Source organism: Struthio camelus, chromosome 14, assembly GCF_040807025.1.
Source record: "Struthio camelus isolate bStrCam1 chromosome 14, bStrCam1.hap1, whole genome shotgun sequence".
Taxonomy (NCBI): domain Eukaryota; kingdom Metazoa; phylum Chordata; class Aves; order Struthioniformes; family Struthionidae; genus Struthio; species Struthio camelus.
This window is the reverse complement of record NC_090955.1, coordinates 4,248,489-4,271,251: the sequence shown is the minus strand read 5'-3', so window position 1 is coordinate 4,271,251 and position 22,763 is coordinate 4,248,489. Positions and strand designations below refer to the sequence as shown.

Below are 22,763 nucleotides of genomic sequence, written 5' to 3'. Positions count from 1 at the left end.
CATCAGCAAGCTGGCCTAACTTCTTCACAGTCATTTAAATTTTGCAAAATTTGAAAGCTCAGATGTTGGACCTCATCTTCTGGTGCTAACCAGACATGATACCAATTCTCTCAGGAAGCATGTTCCACCTTGAAAAGGGACATGGTTCAATTCACACTGTAAGTCGTAGTGCCTCCCCACTTTTTTCAGGTGGAAACCCTCATTGAAAACAGTATTACTGCAGAAACAAACAAAATAGTGTACAATGACGTTAAGGACATTAATCACTGTTGGGGACGGTGTATCAGACACAGTGTTCTGTCAGAGCAGCAGCCTGATTAAGTCATTTTCAAATGTAACCCACAGACCTTTTAAAGTACTCCTGCTTGGGGGGGAAAAAAAAAAGGGTGCCCAAAGCATCAAAGCATTTGGGAAACCAAAGCACTGGGCACTCGGTTGCAGAGGGGACATTAAAACAAAGGAGCTGATTATAAGGGGTGGGAGAAGACAGCCTAACCTCATCACACCAGTGGGACCATTCAGGGGCGGTGGCTCAGCTATGGAAAGAAGCAGAGCTCTTAGAGTAGGGGAGGTCTGTGGCCACCTTCCCCTCGTTGCTCAGTCCACTCACAGTTACATTTCTACTCTGTTTTTAACCGTCCATTCACAGAAAATGCAGGATGTCAGACTCAAATCTTGCTGTTAAATCATGATGTCTTGTTTTCAGTTTGCAGATATTTTCCTTTTCAGTTCTTCCAAAGTTTGTAGTTATTTGGTTATTCCTTTGTTATTTCTGGGCTTATAGATGTACGCATGTCTATTCATTTAGCCCACGATAAAGTAGTTGAAGAAATGCAGTCCCTAACTGAATAAAGCTCCCACTGAAGTCAATGGGAATTTAATCTATTTAAATACTACAGAATGTAGCCCTAAATTTAATTAAGTAGGGTACTTACAAGAAACTTAAATCAGCCCCATAGGAGTTTTCTTTCTCTTTGGTTGATTTTTTTTGCCTAAGATCAGCACTGTCTCTGATATAGTAATGAACATCCAAAATGAAAACAAGGGTCGTCATCTTCATCCTGAACTACTGTTTCCTAGAGTATTTTCCTTTACGGTACTTCATCTCTTAGTGCATGCTTATCCAACAAAAAGTAACAAGGCATAATGATAACTTATCTTCACTGACTAAAACTTAAGAAGTTAAACAATCCGCCTTTGATGAAACACTTTCAAATTCTTTTAACGTCTCGTAACCTGCACAATGTTGCAAATTCTTAGATTTCTGCAAGCAAATTTCATGAAAGGAGCTGTAACTTTTCCTTAAGTGTGGAATATTTCGGTAGCATTACACAATTGTTAATTTTGCTTTTCTCGAGGTGCAATGATTATTTGTTTCATAGTCTGTGAGGAAAAAGTGAAACGATGAGCTCATAAAATTTTGATAGAATTAGTGTGAATAAGCGTGAAGCCAGGAATAACTCTCGAAAAGGAGCCAGAATGTTGTGCTTGGCAGCTGAGCTGCGCTGAGCTGTATCTATGAGTAACTGGTTGCTACATTTAGTCTTGTCTTTTATAACCTTTTCATGAACAAAGAGTTAACACATTTTTGTCTACTTGTGTTATTGCTATTCCTAGGGGTTGCCAGATGGTTTCTACTTTAAAAAAAAAAAAAAAAAAGCCAACACTTTCACCTTTAGCTAAAGCAGAAAGAACACGTGTCCCAGGAAAACAGCAAATGCTAAGGGAAGGTTAGTAAGATAATCAGGAAAGATTTGAGTGAGAATCAGGAAACAACTAGCAGTTCGTGCAAACTTAAAATCAGAGTGACCTTCAGGTAGCACAAGGCCTGTGCATACCCAAAAGATGAGTTTCTTATGTCTCTGTGCTTACTGTGACACTGAAGTGTCGATCCTTATCAAGTCTGAGCTATCTACATAATCTCCTTCCCTGACTGCTAAGCTCTCCTGCAGCTATGTGGACGCAAAAGTAATGTTTTCAAACTTGGTTTGAAGAACAACTTTTTTGACAGCTACCACAGGCTGTGGAGGCGGCCAGATTCAGGGGAGCCCAGATGTCACCCTGCTGCGGGAGCAGTCGAGCACCAGAAAGCTGTGATTTTTCTGATAGCCATTTGTTTACATGTAGCGGCAGGTGAGAATGATAATTCCTCTCCAGATCCTTTTTTTTCTAACTAAGTCCAAACTACGTAACATGTTCATCTTTATTGCCATTTTATTCCATGTAAGACAAATATGAGGTCATGCGGCATTTTACTCATCTCTTGTACTACAGTAACTGCAATCTACATCAAGAGTAGTAAATTGCCAGGCAATTAGAAGTGGCATGGATTCAAATGCTTCCCAAAATGCTTTAATATAAGAGCCAATAGCTCTAATATTTGTTTCTTGTAACTCAGTTCACTCTAAACTGATAGTTAATTGGATTGTCATACTTAGATGGGTAAGTATTCAAACATGTCTAAACTTCATAAAACCTACTGCACAGAGTGAAAGATAGTATTAGTGCAAAATCAAAAACAAACTTTTAAGTAGGTTTTCACAGCAAGCTCAATAACCCATTTTGCTGATTTACATAAAACCTGTACCATTTCAATGCCATTATTATTTTTGCCAATGTGCAGGCAAATTCTAGTACTAGTGGAAAACTTAAAAATACTAAGTTTACTTAATAAAAACCTATTAAAATGGGTGGCATGAAACTGAATTATTTCAGCTGGAATATATACACCGGGGAAAAGCAAGATCTTGAATATTCACATTACAGCTCATTGAAAAGGCAATGGGCTATGCAACAAGATTGACAACAAAGGGAAAAATGATGAGGAAAATTGCCTTACTTATCTGCTAGAGTGCTCTTGACTGCCAACTGTAATTTTATGGTTCATTATATAAAAAAATACCATTAATGTTAGTACTTGTGTATCATAATCATACAAAGAGGGGAAAAAGTTCATTGAAACGTGCTCCATTTTTAATCAAGACACTATAATTGTGTGTTTTTCAGGCATCATCAATTTCCATCAATTTTACTGCTGCAAAAATAATGTGCTGCTATAGTTCTTCTAAAGGTCAATTTCTGCATGAGGTACATTGACTGCAGGGATGTAAACTGTAAATAAACAGGGGCATAATTTACCTCCTCTGATATTGCTTGATTCATCAGGAGCTTTAAGTTGATAAGTGAAGAAAATGGAATCACTGTTTTTAAATTTCTTGGTGCATCAGATAACTTAGAAATTACACGGACTTTGGCTATGTAAATGTTGTTACATAAAATGTCGTGCAACAGCCAATACGAGCATTGCAGAGCCAATACTGCATGGTGAATGCGTCTCTTGACCTAGCTGTATACTTTCACTAGTTTTAAAAATCACAAAAAGGATAAAATTATCTGACACAATGGAAGGATCTGCTTTGCAATTGCATTATGGATTATCCATCTGGTTTTATCTCAGAGCAACTCTGACCATCAAAGACTTCAGGTTCGTAGCCCCTAAAGGAGGACAAGTGGCGTTATTAACTCATGCACTCTGTCTCCTTTTTAAAAAGGAGGAATATATGATACAGAGAAATACAGTGACATGTTGAAGGGGGTGCAGAAAGCTTTGTGCAGAACAAGTTTTCTTAATTACTATTTGTCTTACTCCAGTACAACGTTATGGACCAAACTTGTCGTGGATTCTCAGCCCCAGTGCGACCTCAGCATGAAAGAGGATCCCTGTCTCAAGGTATTTCTTCTCAAGGGGGAAAAAAAAGAGAGGTGATTCTCATGTGACATTTTTCCCAACTAGAGGATCTTCAGACTTTCTTCCTTTCATGACTGTGCAATTGAGACTGACCTTGAGAAAAAGCTGCTCTTTTCTCCTGGGAATCTGAATGTTAAATTTTGTTAGAAGTTATAACTAGCCAGTCAAGTGCAAACACCCTGTGGTAGATGTGCTACTGAAGGTTTTTAAGGGCTGTCCCTCATCTATGGTTGCAGAATACCAAAATGTGACTAATAGTTTTGTAACTAACGCTCAGCTTTATAATCTTAATCTAAACTTCTTGTAGAGCAATCTAAGTGTGGATGTCTGAGACTGAGGGTGTCCCACTGGCACACGTTACGTGCAGACTTTTCCCCCATCACATAGGCAATCCCAGACTTTCCAAATCCCTGTGCTCTGTGCCAAGCTCCAGCAGGCCCCTTGAGAGACAGCTAAAGCAATGTATTTCCTTGACCGAAGCAAGGGAGTCTTTATTTTTATTAGTCTCATAATACTTTCTCTCAACTTGCTTTTTTCACAGCTTTTGCTGCATCGCCTGAAAGCAGGTAGCGGCACACACTGCAGCCAGGAAGAAACACACTTGCTCTTCTCACCATCTTTAAACAGATTTGTAGACTCTCTCTTTCCCTTTGGTTCCTTAAATAAAGCAAGAAAAGCCCAGTACACTAGCAAGGGCTTCTGCCAGGTAGCTTATATTAGGGCAAACACATCATAAAAACAGCATTACTTGGATGATATATTCGTGTAATATTTCATCTCCACTACTGCAATACACTATCGGACTTGTGTTGCTTTGATGATATATGACTTGATAAAATAAGGTCAGCTGTCAAAAACCCATTCCAGTGTCTGAGGCACTCAAAGTTTTGTCAGGGAAAAGAAAAAGAAAAGTTCATTTTATTTCTGAAGAGCACATTCTTCAATATGGTGAAGTGAAGGATGACAAAACTGAAGCTGAAAGGCTTGCTGAGCCTCACGCGTCCTCTAGAAATTGCATTATTTAACAAAGATGGTGGAGCCCTGGCTGCTGGAAACAAAAGTCCAGCATTTACTGCCAGCTGAAATCTCTCCTGCAGCTAAGCAGTAGGCCTGAAATAGCTGAAATACCTGCATTTATGCCTGTGTTCAGCTAAATGCCACTGTACTCCTAACACCCGCGAAGTGGGCCCATCTAGCCGCGGACGCTGAGCTGTTCAGGAGATCGTCCCATTTCCTCTCCCCAGTGTAAGTGAATGTCTGGAACAATGCTGCAAAAATTGCACTGTAAAAACTTGTCATTATTCATACTGTATGATTAGTCTTTCATGCTTTCCTTGTTGGAAATATGCAACACATGCTACAGTGCAGGATGTGATAATATATTCTAACGTGATCTTTCATGCTGATATTTAAAAATCTGTTCCTAAATACACACAGTTTCAATTTCACATGAATGTAAAACTACAGTTTTTTCCTGTTTTAAAGCACAAAGTCTTTTAGGCAAAAAGTAGGTTTATGTCTACCCATGTTAACACTTTATTCCTATTGGCTATCTAGAGTTAAATATTTTCTTCATCTTCCAGAGGGGAAAAAAGCTATTCTAAACCGATGTGTGCTAGAGTGTGTATGCATATGTGTGTGCGTGTTTGTTGGTAAGACAAAATACAAACAGTGAGAGAAGATATTCTCATTTGTTTTCCATTCCAGTTCTTAAATGATATTTTAGGAAGTAATCATAACAAAGAGCTGAAGGAGCTGAAGAAATTATTTTTCAGTTAGACAGCAGCCTGCTGTTATCGCTAATCTAAGAGGCACTGGATGGAGGTCATCTTTGGTTCAATGAGGTGAATTTCATTTTATGATGCTGAAAACAAAGAGAATGGTACAATCAAGTCCTTTCAAAGAGAAGACCAAAGCAGTCAGAAAGCGATGGAAGAACCATAACAAAAATAAACAGATGTATTGTTATATATAGCCTGTTTTACCAAAACTCTGTAGTGCAGAAACAGGATGTTACCCCTAGCTCCCCAGATACGCAGAATATTGCCAAGATTTATAATCACTTTACCTGCACAGGATAGTCTTCAGGACAAATGGGGTTAGCATGGTGCACTGTCACAATCAAAGATTCTCTCTCATAAAGGATAAGCAGTTTAGTTTCCAAGCTGAACACCTAAGCATGTAATGAAATGCAACTTCTGGGAATCCCCACGTACAGAGAGTGCTGACAGCATTTTTATTTCACCGTCTTTAGAAATTCCAACAAAATTGTGTTTCTCTGATGCCGACTGGCTGAGAGGTGTTGTCTCATTGGCTGGCCGTGATGTTTACTCTGCATTTTTTTTGCTTTCCAAGGCAATCAGAGAGTGGAATTTGACTCGGTCAGGCCAGTTCACAGCACTAGCCAATATGCCTTCGGGTCATTAAATAATATGGATCGGAGAGCCTGATCAAAATGCTGGCTGCTCAAGCTCCATAGTTGCTTTGGAATATTAAGCGTAGTCATTTTTTCTTGGTATTTGAGCACTTATTTGATGTATAAGGTAGCTCATGCCAAAGGATGAGCCCTACAACGGCATCTGCTGCATGTTCCAGTCAAAAGGAAAGGGGAATAGACAGAGCACTCTGGGTACTTGGGAGAGTTTGGTTACAAATAATCATCCAGCAAAAAGTTAAAAACACCTTCCCACAGAAATACCGAATTTCACAGTAAGCACAGCTGACTAATTCTGTTTGAAATGATCCCTCACGTAGCAGCAAGATAATTTTTGGCAGAGGAGGTAAGGCAGCCAGTACTGATAAAAACAAGTGGATGAGCAAGAGCAAGGATTGTTCAAATACAGAGAGGGATAAAGGGATTTGATAAAGGTATGTACCAGGAAATGGGCAACCGTGTATCTATCACAGTGCTTCGGGAAATTGTACGTTTCTCAGTGTTGACTTACTATTTATGCCTGACCTATAAGTTGTGAAAGAAAGTCTGACTGGAAGTATCCTCTAGTTAAAGTTTTAAGAGCAACATCAAACCCGTACTTGTATCCTGTGCAACTGTGGATGGAAAGGTGTTCTCTCAGCCAAAGTTATATACTCATAAACCATGTATGCACAAAAGCAATAAAACCGCAAGAAGTGTGTCTTGAACGGGCGGAGCAGCAGCGTGCAACGGGGGAGCAGACCTGCAGTTGAGCTGTTGCAATGACACCCGTTTGCAGGTGCACAAGAAACAGAAAAAGGTGAGCTACTCTGCCGGTAATCCAATACACAACGTTGTGCATTTTGAATACCCCATCCTAAAGCGTCTGATATTCTGTTAATTCCTTTACCCAGGTTTAAGGTATATCATATTAGCTGTTGACCATTAAGTGCTGAAGAATGTGACCATATGTAGTGAGCTTTCTCTTCCTAGCAGGGGTTTTACAGGTCAGTAGTTTCAGTACAACTCGTTTCTTAGTAACAAGGAAGTTCCTGCAAAAACTGTTGCACGGGACCTCTGGAGTACGTTTTCTACAACAAATGAGCAATTACAAATTTTAATAATCAACGGTTACAGCTGAGTAGGAGTTAAAACGATGTCAAAAGTTGCACGCTAAACTGAACAGCAGCATATGCCTTTTCTGGAGCTTAGGCGGGAACCCTAGGAAGTAGGGCAGGTATTTGCGACAGGACTCAGCTGCAAAGCTGCAAATTTATGCCTGACCTCTATGAAGGGAGCTTAAAGCTGTAAATTGGTATCAGCATCTCCTTTTGAGCAGCAGGAGTGAAAAAGAAGAATGGAAAGCAGTGTGTTTATGTGACTTGTAAAATATTCATTTGTGTGTTGTGTTTGAGGAGAATCAATCTCTAGAGAGCATGAGGTTTCTCCATCTCAGTCAAATCAGATTAGACCTAAGAGTTGACTGGGAGAAAATGTCATGGGGGTGACGCTGGGGTAAAATGGCATGGGCATAAGGCTCTGAGCTCAGATTCCCTCAAAACAGGAGCACTTTGTACGAACATATTTAGGAAAAGCTGAAACCACAATGGGACTGGGGCATGCGCTTGCAGCCTGAGCAAGTCACTCAGGGTTTTGACTCCACCGGGAGGCAAATTGTTTAAATCTCTTGGCAGGTTTGATCTTCAATGACTTGTTTTAAAAATCAAACTAAAATAAGGTTAAATAAGGTCAGCACTGGGAGAGGCAATGCTTTTTCCTTTTATTTACAGTATTATTTTCAGTGTATGTGAAAGGAGAACACAAGTGGTAAATTATTGAATGCCAGTCTCTTACTAAGGTAGTCTTTAGGCTTTAGTCAGCAGTAATATTCCAGCAGCGCACCCTCCGTTTTGGGTAATTCCTGTTCCAGCATGTAACCATGATAGTTAGTATGCGATTAGCTTTCTCCAAGTCTGTAAGACCCCTTACTAGCTTTGTGTACAGGGCGTGAGAAGCAAGGTGGGCAGTCGTAGACACACTTGCCCACGACTGTAGAGACGAGTCACACGGACCCAGTGGTCTCTTCCAGTTCTTTGTTCCTAAATAATATAACGGAGAAAATACCATTGACTCCTTGAAGACTTTATGTGACTTGCTACTGTGAATCAGTTTTTTTCAGTCTTTTTTGCTTTTAAAGAATCTTGAATATAAAGTATTTTGAAGCGTTTCTAAAAGTGAGCTTTTTACAAAGTTAAACTGAGAAACAGATAACGTTTTCAGCTACCTTCTAACAATACTGCTTTTAGAGAGCAATGTATTCATGATGACGTCCATAAACACAGCAGCTTTGACAGCAGTTTTCAGTATCAGCATAGATTTAGAGTGCTGAATAATACCTGTATTATCAATTTGCTAACACTCTTCATGACAAAGCTGTCTCTTTAGAAAGCTGCGGCTGTTATGAACGTTTCCTCAATTTCAGTCAAACTTGACACAGCATCTGAATGGGTCTGAGATTTTTGATCTTGTTTAAATCTGTGATAAAAGAAGTGAGCATGGTTGCTGGAAAATGCATTACTTGCAAATATAAAATGCTTCATTCTACTGTTTCTTCACAAGGCTCTAATATCTGTGGAGAAAAATATGTAAGTGAAACAGTGATTTGCAAGGCTTTTGGTACTAAAACAGAGGAAGGTGCAGTTTATGCATAGGCAGTGACTTCATACAGCTCTAACTACCTTCCCGTGGTGCTGTGTGGCTTTAAAAGCTGCAGAAGTCTCCATCTGCTCTCTTTTCACATAACCCAAGGACGCAGGGAGGAGAGGGAATGAGGGCAATGAGCGCACACCGGCAGGTGTGAGCATACTGCGTGTACAAGTGTGTGCTATCGCACTGATAAAAAATAATTTACTACTAAGTATGAGAAGTCTTTATTTTTCCATATTACAAACAAGGGTGCAGTATATTTTCATCTAAGTTAGTGTAAATCAGTATAGACTCACTTTTTATTATTTCAGATGCACAGTTTCTCAGTGCATGCAAAAAAGAGGGCAGACTTACTAATTTACAGACAAATCTCTACCATTTCAAACTTCTGAGTGTTTCTTGGCAAACGTGGCAAACGTAACACACAAGAAGAGCAAAACACAGGTGATATGCAATCGGCCAGATTCACCATTGGCTTATGTCGGGAACTGGTGGCTGAAGGCCCTGGGCCTAAAGAGTAAAGAAGCTTTAGCAACATAAAATGGCTGCTGTTTCTCTAATTAAATGCTAGCTGGAGCAAAGAGTTGACCCCTAGCTTTGGCTGGGTGACAAAAAGAGAAGTTTGGCCAGAATATTCAACCGGTCCTTTGCGCCTTTGGTCTTTCTGAAGTCTCACCTGCAAAATGCCAGCCAGCTTTGTCCTATTTCCTGGTTGAAACCAGAATTTCCTTGAGGGTTCAAGGACCTCCTATATCTCCATGCCAGGTATCAGGTATTTGATATTGCCTCTTATTAATCATATTTCTGACAGGCTAGAATAAGTGTTGCCAAAATGATTACAGCCCTGAGTATTAACTTCTCTTATGCTGATACGAAATACTTATGCCAGTTGTGAACCCAGGACAATTAGTAGAGGTATGTAGTGCTATTTTAGACTGCACTGTTTGAGCCATCTTTTTTTATGTCTATAAATCACCCGCCGCATCGAATATTCAGTAGTTATGTGACCCACCGGTGGTTCCTTTCTGTTGTATCAGCAATCTGAAGCCTAATGCAAATGGAGAACAGCTAGGAGTTGCTTTCATTATAGGAGGCTTATTTTTGAATATTTACATCTGAGATATAAATCATGCTCAACACATCATTCAGTGTAATAGGTTCCTGTAATTAAATGAGAGCTTTATTGAATAAATTACCATGGTAGTAATTATGTGTGTAATACTATTGCAATATCTCTGGCAGTTCCTTTGACTTTATTGCAGATAAAACAATGACCTTGTCTATTTTGATAATGCTTGATAATTTAGGAAGCCTGAAGAAATGGTAATTGTGAGTTGTCCAAGAAGTCTTTAAAAATGCTGCCATTAGTAGTATTAGCTCAGTACTGACACAATATTATTCCTGATACTTTCTGCATGCTCACAGTGCCAATGACACCCTCTGCCACCTTGGGAAACACCAGCTTTCCCATATGAGTGATGGAGCTTTGTACGTGCAAGAAATGCTGCAGCTGTAACGGGAAAATATTGGTTTAGTCTGTAATGTCTCCAAATTGATTTTTCTTGAAAGAGTGGAGAGCCAGAAATTATCTGCATCCAATCAGAAACGGCCTCTATGTAAATTACTGAGGAACTAGAATAGCTGAGTATAACTTGATTATGTTGGCCTTATTTCTTGTATATTAATCTGTACTTTCTAAGTTTGCAATTTTCCCTTTCCTTTGGCTATGTCATTTACATATGCACACAAGTAGAATCTCACCCATTGGCTGCTTAAAATAAATTCCCATGAGGCGTTAGTTTTACTTGCTACTTTTCCCAATATATACACACATACATACATGGGTTACATCGATTCCTGCAGTATCATCTCCTAGTTTACTGAGTACAAATGGTGACTGATTTTCCCTTGATACTCCAGGAAGACCTAAAAGATACAAGAACATAGTTTTAAATACGCTACAACTTTATTAAGCTACCACTTCTGGGAAAATATCTGAGATGGTGGGGAGTTCCTTGACAAATATTTTCCCACTGGAAAAAATGCTGGTTTGCCAAAACAAAAATTGTTTACTAAGCAGAATTTGATTCAATATATCGAATTAAGAAGAAAAAACAGTCAGCGCAATCGCATGTTGACACTGTTAACTGAAGACTGTGCTTTTTCTCATGATGCAGTTTTTCAAAATTGTAATGAACTTATATGAAAAAAGTTCAAACCAATTAATTTGACTGATCTGACAAAAAAAAAGGTGGGGGGAAGTGTGAAAATGTGAGATCACTGTCTGGAATGCAATTTCTCTTCAAACTATTGAAATCTCATGGGACAAGGAAATAGTGTGTTTCTTCTATAATCCACGTTCTGTAGGGGACCTCCTCACTGTGCTACGAGTCTTTGCAACGCTGCTGAGACCCTCCCAGTCTCTGCTCATAAGTTAGGAGATTTGGAAAAAGAGTCAGCATCTCAATCTACTAAACATTAACAGCCTCACTTTTCTTGCTTCTTAGTGCCTTCTGGTTGATATTTAGTTTAGTTCCCAGGGCATAAAACAAGCCCTCTCTCCTACTGCACAGGTAACTCCACTTGGCGTTTGCCAGGAGAGGACAGCTGTGATTTGGCTCAGCCATCTCCTGTTTCTAGCCGGATGCTCGCAGTGTTACTCATTGTTCTTTAGCATTGGCCAGAATCTTATTTAATTCTAGTCACAGATTTGTACGCCATCATCTCCCCGTAACTTGGGAATTCAATTAAATATGAAATTTCATAATGAGCAAGTCTGCTCCATCCCATTTAGCTATCACCTAATTTACACATTTCCTGACCTATTGAGTTCTTTCACAAAAGCCTAGGGGCTCTTCAGACCAGGATATTTAGTTTCTTCCTTACAGAAGCCCTGAGAGCTCTGCACTCCACACTGGCTGTCGTTCCCCGCTTTCCTGAGAGCAATGGGGTATTGATCACCCTCTGCCAGGGATTTAAACTTACGTCCTGGTTGTCCTCTGGCTATTCGTTAATGTATGTTAGCTGCCCGTTACCCTGCTTAGCTTTGTTGGGATCTTCCTAAGCGTCTCCTCTTCACCTGGATCTCACTAAACCTCACATTTTCATGAAAAACTGGTATTAATCCATTTCTAAAAATGGCTTTACTTGAGGTTTACACTGCCGTAATATGAGGATCCTGTCACGTTAGTTTGAAAACACAGTCTAAATCAGATAATTGAATTTATTTTAAGTAAAATTTGTAAATATCTTCAATTAATAACATTTTTTAAAAATGGTGCTTATACTCAATAGGGTGCAGAGAGGATAGCTGAGTTTTTGACGATGATTTGAAAAAATCATAGCAAATTCCTTCTTCATCAAAAGAAAAAACCTAATAGCAGCTTTTTTATGGAAATTCACAGTATTTCTCTGTTCAATGGTGCATGAAAATGCATGTGCTTTGTATGAATATAGAAATTAAGAAATAATTTCTCAAGCAGACATATAGGTAGTTCTTCAAGAATTTCTATTGCTTTGGAAACATTATTCTTTTTTTGACATAGCTTTGCTGATCTGCTGTCTGAGGAATAGATCAAAGACTGGAGAGGAAATACTTTTCTTCATTTTATGATAAAGAAAAGGGAAGAAAGAAAAACTAAGCTTTAAGATGCCAACATGTGTTTTATCTACTTCAGTTCTGCCTGAGAAAACTAGATTCAACAGAATAGTTCCACCTCCACAAAAGTTATTGCCTTCCTTCTCAGAAATTTTCCTATTTTTCCTTGGTTTCTCTGTGTTTCACCTTTCACAAGAAAGTAAAGCATCTGCTGTCCACCAAAGGATGACATTAACTACTGCATAAGACATTGTCATAAGTACTGCAGAGCACTAAGTCTGCCACAGACTAAGGGAGAATAATTGGAATGGTGTTATTCTGTAATGTAATTAGATAATTATGTGCCTTTAAAACTGATACAGTGCCAAGAGGTACCTTAAGTGTCTTAAGACCTTGCAAAAATCTGCAGATGGATGTTTATTGATAAACAACCTGCTCATCTGAAGATCACTCCTGGGAATACAAGCAGCCACATCCGAGATAGCCAGCCGTGTTTTGGTCGCCTGCCCCGCGCAGGGTCTCTGCCAGCGCTCGCGGGCACACTGGGACACTGACCGGGTCCTGCCAAGTGGCAGGTGTGGGGCTGCGAGCAGCGGGAGAGCTTCCTCCAGCAGTTTGGACTCCCATAAACTGGGGAAAAGGTATAGGCTCAGTGGCATGGTGCTCCTGAGCCGTTCCAAGAGAAGAGGTAAATATTTCTATTCAGGTTTCAGGTGCATTATATTTATAGTCTGCTGGAGACATGCACCTGGTGAGAAAAAAGTGGGTTAAAAGCATAAGCCGTTTATCTAGCAGTAACTTCTAGAGTTGTAGCCTTATACTAACAAACAGCGAAAGCTGTGATCCATAAACACGATGTTAATCAGCTACATTAAACAGTCGTGGTCTATATGATTGTGGAAAAACAGCTTTTCTTCTCGCTATCTCCTGAGTTCCAGAAGTGAGAAGGTCTATGATACCAGTACTGTTTTAATGAAGCACTGAGTGAAATAAGCCCAGCTTAGTAATCTCAATGTGACTGTCACATTCTGTGGTTAAATGTCATTTTTGGCAGGTAGCTCTAATATGGGTGCATAAATGATACAAATTATCTCCCTCATCTTTGCTACTCTCTCTTAAGTATTTGAAGACTGTTATCCTCTCTCTACTCAGTCTTTATGCCAAATTACGGAAAAAAAATTATTTCAAGTGTTCTTTTTAGGTGATTCTTATTGACCTCTGATTATTTTCACTGTTTTTTGTTGTCCCTTTTGCTTTGGTCCAGCTAAGATGCACATCAAAATTAGACACATTCAAGTAATGCCAAGGTTGCTGCAACAGGAGAATCCTCACTTTGTGTAGCGGAAATTACTCAGCCGTTCTCAGAAGTTACATTTGGTACATGCACCTATTATGACAGTATTATTATGACATATATGTCTCTGTCTCATTGTGACAGCACCATAAAATTTCTCAGTAAAACCACAATATTAAAAATAGAGAGTAACCCAAGCTATTGTTTTCCCTTTTACCTCACTGTTATAGTCTACAGGAAAAATCATTTGAGACTTTCATGCCTGTGAGTATTCTGAGGATTGTGTTTTTAATACAGTGGTTACATTTTGTTAGACTGAGCAGCACACAGTGTATGTTGGAGGAGATAGATGGATGGATAAAAAGAGAGTAAAACATATATCCTTATGGTTTAGGGAAGAGATGGGATTATTTATTTTTCTTTAGCAAAAACAAAAAACTAAAGGGCATGCTGATCTCTTAGCAATTCTTCAAAATATTGACTAGGAGCCAAAGGCTAAGGCTGTGATCTAGAGAAATAAAATAAGTGCAGGGCCTGTCAAGAATTATTTTAGTTTCCATGGTCAGCCGATATCCTTGACCCAATAGATGAAAAGGTCTTAGTTAAAACACAAGGCAGCTACTATTGTAAACAACAAATATAAAAGGCATTTAGCTCAGCAAAATGTTATTTCTAAAGCTTGTACATAGACAAGAAATCCAAGAGTCTCCTGTAACCTCTTTGTAGTCAACAATACAAAGTTCTTTCTTCTGATGCAAACAATTAGATACATTTTTAGTGCCGATTATATGGCATAGTATTTCTGATACTTACTTATTTTTGGTAAATACAATCTTTAAAAAAGAAAGGGAGTTATTTATGGCAGAGTAGTCACTTGCTGCACTTTTATTTCTAAAGGACCACCAATTGATGGGATAAAAGCAAAATTTCTTTTACCTTCAGGTTGAGTTTTCACCTGATGTGCTTTGCACTACCCAGAAAGTGGGAAAGAAAAAAGATACGAGAGCTAACAAACTGTATGTGTTTTAAACCAAAGGGAATTGAGGGCACTAGACACTTTGTAAACATTTTGCAGAATGCTATTCTGCAAAGGGACTGATTTTAAGGTTAAAAGAGGCTGCAGGGATACAGGCAGTGAGAACGCACTGAGTCCCATAGTGCATTCAGTGTCTGCTGAATCAAGTCGCAGACCTTTGCTGGATCTGGACCATCCCTTTTCGGGAAGGTGCTCACCTGCCATTTAAGTGACTAGAAAATCCACTGCGGACACCTCATAGCAGTCTGTTTTCACATGGGACGGTTCAAAATGTCCCTTCCAGGCACAGGTAAGCCAGGGCGCTGGGAAGGCTGATTCCCATTCCCCGACGTGGCGATGGGCAGCGCAGGAGCGGAGCAGCTCCCCTCTCCGAGTCCTGCATTGAGAAGGCTGCGTTGGGAGCACAATTTTACATTTTCCGTATCTTCTTCATGAAGAAGTTCTGAGGAAGCCCAGCAGTTATCAGATGTACACACTGGAAAAGAAAAATCACAAGAAAGGTGAATGCCACAAGTGTAACATAGCATGTTGTGAAATACATAGAGAAAACTAAGGGGAGATTTTGGTTCCATGCAGTTTCTCAGCTCTACAGTCACTTACCCAGGTGGTAAGTGAAAATAATTTCTGTTTCTCTTCTTGTTTTCAATTAGGGGCTCAATGTAGTATCTATCTAAGTGGAATTCTCCTGCCATATATTAACATAACAAGATAGCGCAAGAAGTCTAAGTGAGTCTTTAGGTTTGTAAGAATTTCCCTCTGCTGTATTACAAAGGCCCAGTATCTGAATTACTCCATTTGTCAGTAAAAATACAAACCCATTTCCCCTTTAAAAATTTTAGTTAAGCAATTTGATAACACAGGCAACAAGGCCTGGTAAATCTCATCTGCTCTCATGAATAGCGCAGGGACAAATCCTGGTAACACTTCCGCGGAAGGTCAGCGTTGCAGACAACGCTGGAGCCTTCAGCTGAGGCATTTGCTCTCCGAAGCAGGAATATATGGGGGATACGAAATGTAAAGATACTGAGTTATTTCGGCCTCAGAGTTTGACTTCATGATAGACAGTGGCACTGATTTCCATGGCCTAATTACACACTGTAAACGGTGCGTGTGCCGTATTCAATACGTGGCCTGATTTTGTTTATCTTGAGGGTACCTTTAGGAATAGGAAGGCAACTAATAAGGGTTTTTTAAAATGTATTAGAGAAGAAGGGGCAGGTGAAGGGGGAGATGCAGTTGAAACCAAAACTTTTTTGGTGGAAATTTCTGAGCTTTGCTGGAAATTTCAAAGACTATCTCTCTCAGATCCACAATGTTTTCTGCTTAAAGGCATCATCCTTCAAACTCGATTATTTTTCTTAGATTGGCATGATTGATACGTTTCCAAGTGCTTGCTCTGAATCAAGCAGAAGAAAGGACTGAACTAGCCCTCCCATACGCTGACTGCTCTGTACTTTAACTTTGGTTCACCCATAGTTCCCAGTTGTTCTCATTTTAGCTGTTGTGCTTTGTGTAACATCAGAAATCATAATCCGAAAGAGAGAGTCTTTGTCTGCGGTTAGAATCTTTGCTTGTCAGAACCGTTACTTATATCTGGGCCTAGAGATGTATTTAAACACCCTAATAACGGGCTGTGGGCAAATGCTCGTGAAGGAAGGGGAACTGAGGACAAGTTCAGCTTGCTCACCTGTATGAAGCACTCATTCTTCCAAATTTTGAAGCTCTGGGGGGTAATGGGATGACCTGTGTTGATGAATCTGATTAGAGTATTGTTCATTTGTTTCCTTTTTGCACTTTCGGGGTGAAATCTTGGCCCTGGGGGAGAGAGTGCCAAAACACACATTGAACTTATAGCAGGCAAAATGTGAATTTGAAGTTTGCAACCTTTGTGGCGGTGCAAGCTATACTCTCAGTTAACAACATCAGGTTTGAAATGCTGTAATGGTAAGAAAAGTCAGGCAACTTCTGGTTCTTTTTCTTAACTATATCCAGTAGCCGAATCTGCAAACATGTGGCAAATTTGTTGCATGATAAGGCTACGTTAAGGCACCTGAAGCACTAGGTGCTCTGGCCAGCAGGCGTCAGAAGGCTGATGATTCCCGGCGCGCTCTTTAGTAGAGGCTGACATACAACTTCAGCGTAAGCTCATTTTGTTCAGGAGCTGCAATGCTGTGAGTTACATGAATAAAACCTGCATAGGGCTTTTTGCACTGAAAAGAGTCTCAGATGCCTGTACTACTATAAATACTCACTGGAAAAACATGCCAAATGACTTTGAGGTTTGTTTCCTATAGGACTGGGGGCTATATTTGGGATCATACCATAAAAAATAAACAATTTATGATGCTATTAATGACTACATAATATTAGAAACAGTAGTAAAACTCTGAGTTATAAATGTAGATGGAGAGTGTTTCCACAGGCATTTGCTGCAACTATTTAAAGAAGCTGGGAATTGATTGTGTGGGTTGCTGAGGCCCACTGACGTTGTGTGGTTATGATGCACCAGTGCGCGCTAAAAAGTTGGGTCATGAGATGCCTTTAAAGGGCTTACACTATATTTAAACATTCATTTTCCTTTGAAATATATGAGCATATTATTTGGGATGAGAGAATTATTTTGTCCTTTCTTAAAGGAGAATTTCCTGATTCCCTTACATTCTTCAGAGGAAGCAAATCCACATTTTTCACTGAAAAAAAGCTGTCTTCAAATTTTTCCTTTGCTCTGCTTTTCAGGTTTGTGCCATTGAATTAGTGTCTCTGATCCCTTCGAAAGTCTTGCAATTCTCCACTTTTCATGGGGTGAAGAGGGGTGTTGTTGTTTCCATTTTTCATATAATATTTCTTTCGGTGCTCCAGGGACCATTGCGACAATTAGACGCTCAGTGAATGTGATTAGCTGTCTCTCCTCTTTCCCCACAAAGCTTTGCTCTGTATTTTCGCCTAGCGGCAGAACCAATGCCAGCACCGAACCAGCAAGAAAAACAGCATTTGGGGATCACCTAGTGGAGTACTGGATATTCTAGGCTATGCATCGTCCAGCGATGAGAAGCTGACAAGTACAGGAGTTAAGAACGTTAAGCAGTAACCGCGTGAATTGTCCCTCAGAGATCATTCAGTGTATTTTGTTAGGTATTGTAGAAACAAGGGCCTGATTCGGTTCCCGCTCTCAGGAACGCCTCTGTGCTGGAAGACTGAGCAGCGCCCTCACGCTGTGCTTGACAGTCCAAATATATCACAGCAGTGCAGCCAGAATCTGTGGCCCAGAAAAGCCAGTCCATGAGCTCCTACAAAAGTCTGTATTACTCTATTTTCTCCTTTGGGAACAAACAGATTATGACCGAAGTTTAATTAACTTTAGCTTCAGCTGCTTGATTGTGGCTTCACGGACATGAATACAAGCGCTGGTTGAAAGACAGTGGTTTTGTTGTTTTTCATCTTCTTGCCTCCCTGGTGGAACCTCATGGCTCCACTAGTTCCTGAGACCACCTGGGGGCAGCAGGTACTCTGTTCCACAACGGGGACTGCTTCTTTTGGGAGGGTGGGAAACTACAGTGGAGCAAAAACCACATCTGAACCTAGTTCACTTTAGAGGGCTTCTACTCTTCAAAAAGAAAAAAAAAACCTTTAAAAAAGATAAAAATACTCCTCAGTGTTCTCAAATGTACCCACCGAAGAAATTTGCTGCAAGGGAGTTGGAATTATAAGGCAGAGCTCTCAAATGAAATCTGCTTTTTTTCTTGGAGCATTTTGCACCCGGAAATCTGTTCTGATAGATACCTGATTGTAATTTGAGTGAATCCATTTGCCAGCTCTATCCTGTTTCTCCCGGCTGCAGTCATAGCATAGTTCCTCCCCTTCAGTGAAGGATGAGTCTAGTGGAGGAATTTCCTATGGGGAAATATCCTCAGCTGCCCAGTTAAGATGGGTTTAAGATAGATCTCATTACAAAAGGCAGATGCAATGAGACCAAAAAATCTAAATCCAAGCTCTCTATGCAAGGAATAGCAAATGATCTGCAGCTATATTAGTAGAGTAGTGAATATTGCAGGGAAAATGAACATCACTTCAACTTTTGTTTCTTTCCTTAACATTATTCCATATGTATTGAAAACAGAATATGAGATGCTGGGAAAAGGCCATAGGGGCCTTCTGAGTGTACGGATATTATACTTCTGCAGAAGTTTGACAATTCCCAATGCACTCTTTAATAAAACCTGGCATGTAACTGTAGAGTAATCTATCTGTCTTTGCTCAAGAGCAGTAATATTGTGGGTTACATCAATAAGGTCTGAATCATTCTTGTCACTGCGAAGGTTGTCTTTCTGACACCTGTATGACTCCAAAGACTCACTGGAAATTCGTACTGACTGCTATTGAGCTGTATTTCCTATTTGGATAGACAATTGATTTCTCATTATGATCTTAAATCAGTTAAGCATTTCAAATATATCTACATATTTGGATAATCATAAGACTCAGATGTCCTGCCCAGAGCCTAGATTATAAACCCTGCCTCGCGCTCCCGAATGCAGGGTGGCACAGCTGCTCGGGGCTCGGGCAGAGGAAAGCGGCATCCTCAGTCCAGCAGCGAATTCCCCCCAGCCAAATGTAGGCCAACCTCCTCTCCTTGCTTATGAAACAACATTTATCACGACACAGCTAATGTGGCACAGCTGCATGTTCGTATTTATGTAAGCATGCAAAGATATATGACTAAGCTGTTTTTCCAATGACAGTATTTTTAGCATTTATCTATTGCTAAAACTTACCACAGAGGCAGGCATTCTTATTTTTAGAGCCTTTTTAACATGCATCCTGGACACACTGAAAACAATATATATTAAATATATGCATATATAACAAGAAATATGCAACTATGTTTCCTGAACCCAGTAACAGCCACAATCTGGCTTTATCTTTCATGTTGCTTCTTTACTATTTTAATGATGCAGTTTCCACGCAGGTAAAAGGCAGAATGACTTTGATGTGAGCTTTGTGCATGTGCATATTATAGGTAGAAGCCCTTAGTTTCACTTTTAGTAAAAAAAGAAAAAAAAAAAGGGAAGAAAATACAAAGGGAATGTCATGTCATTAACAGGTTAAGAGAATTAGGATTTTGCTTTTTTGTTTGTTTGTTTTAACGCTCGCTTCAGTAGCATTTTCGGCTTGTCAGCTGCTGATTTAGCCTTTGCAAAAGGCTAGAGAGAGCCTTTATAGTGCTCAACAAGCTGTGTTGACGCGGAAAGGGGTACAGAGAGGTTGGTGCAGGTAGTTGCAGTAGGAATTTGATTATGTTTTGTTTTCAGGTAACTTGTCGTTAGAATCTGACATCCTTCTTCATAGCCTGTGCTAACTCCTGCCTCATGAGCAGGCCAAAATGTGGCTTCAAGTTCTGCTTCCCTGATGCACTGTGGACATTTTGGGACCAGAATTGCAGAGTTGGAGGAGAAATTTTGCATTGTCCTCCTTCTACCTTGAAACAGTCTTACAGGACCCATGACAGGACGCCACTTGCCTGTGTGTTATACAGTCTTTACTGGGATTTATAAAATCCCAGGAAAAAATGAATATGATTTGCAGAGTATTCCAAGCATAGGCACTTGCTTAAAAGAGAATGGATTTTGTCTCAGAGCGCGGGTATTATAGTTTGAAAGTAATTGAGGAATTAGCCTGGACTATCATTACTTTGACTCTACATATTATATTATCATAGCTATTCTGCATTCCTGGGTTATGTATCTTTGATGATATTTTATTAAGGAAATCACCTAAACAATGCAAACTGCCTTGGTAGGGTTGTGAGTGTACAGCAGAGGGTGAGGGGAGATAGCAGGAGAGGCTGGGCAGTCCTTCTTGGAGACAGAGTATCTTCAATTCGAAAGGATTAAGATTTAATAAGATTTGAAGGACTCCAACCCCTGATGAGCTGCTCGTGGCATTATAGAACAGGACCTAATTTACTAATCAGTCACAATGAAGAATAAAATCTCTAGAGAGAGAAAAAGAGGAAGCTCAGCACTGAAAGAGGATAAAGACCAGAAGAGAAAATGAGAAAAGATACAGTAGATGCATTCTAAGTTCAAATAAAATATACATGCTTTTCTTATTGCTAGTACTTCTTATTTCACACGCTTTGCTGATCTCATGTAGTCTTCAGCATAAAAAAAGCTGCATACAGTCACAGTGATGTTTCTAGAAGGTGAGTATATGTGTGTCAGTAGAAAAAATAACACTTGAATTGAAAGAAGATTTAAGATTATTCTCCCACACTTCTGTGTGAGATTGAATCTACTGTAACCTTCCTACACCTTTGTTACCTTTGTAATTTAAACTGACAGGTTAAATGCTAATGCAATTGATAGGGGTGAACAACTGGTCAAGGAACAACCTGATCTGACTGTATAATGCATCAGAAAATTGCAAAAATATGCAGGTCAGATGTAATTTTGACAGGAAATGGCTCGCTGCAAGGGTTTATGTTTCCCTGGATAGTCTTAAAAAGACTTGGACTATAGTAAGTACCACATTGCTTGAAAAAAATATCAAGTTAAACTTAATGGAAAAAATCTAAGTTCTCCATATCCTCAGATTTCATTATCAGTTTTTATTGGAGCTAGGATAATAAGATTACAGAATTAAAAGAAAAGTTATACCCATTTTCTTCAGCTCAGCACTCCTAATGTGCAAAAGGAAGGCGATACTCATTTCTCACTATAAATATGCAGTGAGAACTACCTGAAAGAGGAAGTCGTCTTTCTGACCATATACAGCTGGATCTTGTCTTTACTGCAGGAGAAATTCCATTGTCTCCAACAGACGTTGGGTCATGCTAATTACTCGTTAACAGTAGGTAATAAGACATTATCTTATGAGTTATCCTTGAAGTTAATAATATGCCACCTGGCATAACATATATGACTAGTCAGTGAGACAGGGATTCGAATCCAGGTGTTCCCATTTTAAATGAGCGCCCTAAGCAGCTGCCCAGGGAAACATACTCTCTTTTTCAGGTTTAATGTATTATCTAAGTGAAACCACAGTACCTGGGAAGATGAGGGAAGCCTACCCTGCAATATCTCATTTTCAGTTTAGGGAATTTACCTGAAAACCGAGAGGCCAACATTTAAATCGCTCTTCTGATTAGTTCAGATGAAGAATTTGAAGCTGGGTCATCGAGCTTTGGGAAACAGCAAGCCACTGGGAAACTCTCATCTTGTCCAGCAATATTCTGTGAATTCTACCTTTAATTCCTTTGTTTTTAATAAAAGTGATTTAAAAAGGCAGTGTTTCAGAATACAGAATCATTTCCCTTTCAAGACATTAAAATAAATGTTTTTCTTCCAGCATGAGCAGTAAGTAGACAAGAAAGCCTTCAACCAAGATGCTGGAGGAGAAGTAGCTGCTCTTCTAGGAATCCCTTCCAGTCAGAAAGAGAGGCAGTGAGTTGAAGACTCCAAAATTTGTCTGCAGTGACATTATGCTAATATATTTCTGGCACTGTGTTGCTTAAGGCAGCATTAGCTAGTTCATCTTTAAACTCCGAAATGCATCAGATCGCTCAGATGGGGCTAACAGGGGCAGGCAGGGGCACTTTCCCAACATGAAGCAGCATGAACGGACCTAGCAGACCAGGCCAAGAAGAGTGAGAATAAATGAGTAACCAGTAATATGAAAAGGTGCTAGCTGCTTAGTTATCACAGTGTGGCTGACCAAATATTCCCACAGCAAATTCAATACAGGTCTCACTTAAAAGGAGAAAACAGAGAAAACTGCTTATTGTACCACAGCTTACCCTGCTAAAAGATAACCAAACAAGAACTAAATTTTTTTCAACTTTTTTTTCTCAGAGGAAACTTCGGCGCTGAATTTGTCTTCTTGCCAGTACAAGTGTTCCCTGTATTCTTCACCCATTTAAATGTTTAAAAAATAAAATAGAAATGTAAATTGCCTCAGCGCTTGTAAAAT

At 39.6% G+C, this 22,763-nt stretch overlaps 1 protein-coding gene and 1 long non-coding RNA gene across 6 annotated transcripts in view; one reads left to right on the top strand and one right to left on the bottom strand.

The window, feature by feature from the left end:
- The window catches only part of LOC104153252 (uncharacterized), an 83,271-nt gene that overhangs the window by 29,047 nt on the left and 31,461 nt on the right, over positions 1–22,763 (top strand). The gene's annotated exons all lie outside the window — the stretch shown is intronic.
- LOC104153253 (uncharacterized) overlaps positions 9,074–22,763 on the bottom strand; it is a 138,667-nt gene continuing 124,977 nt past the window's right edge. For 3 of the 5 annotated variants that reach the window (XR_696196.2, XR_696194.2, XR_696197.2), the window contains 2 exons: positions 16,483–16,610; positions 9,133–15,270 (listed from right to left, as the gene is read on the bottom strand). This is a non-coding gene — a long non-coding RNA (uncharacterized lncRNA). Of the gene's footprint in view, positions 15,271–16,482; positions 16,611–22,763 lie in introns of all 5 variants that reach the window. The other 2 variants (XR_011134493.1, XR_696195.2) reach the window with 1 other exon arrangement.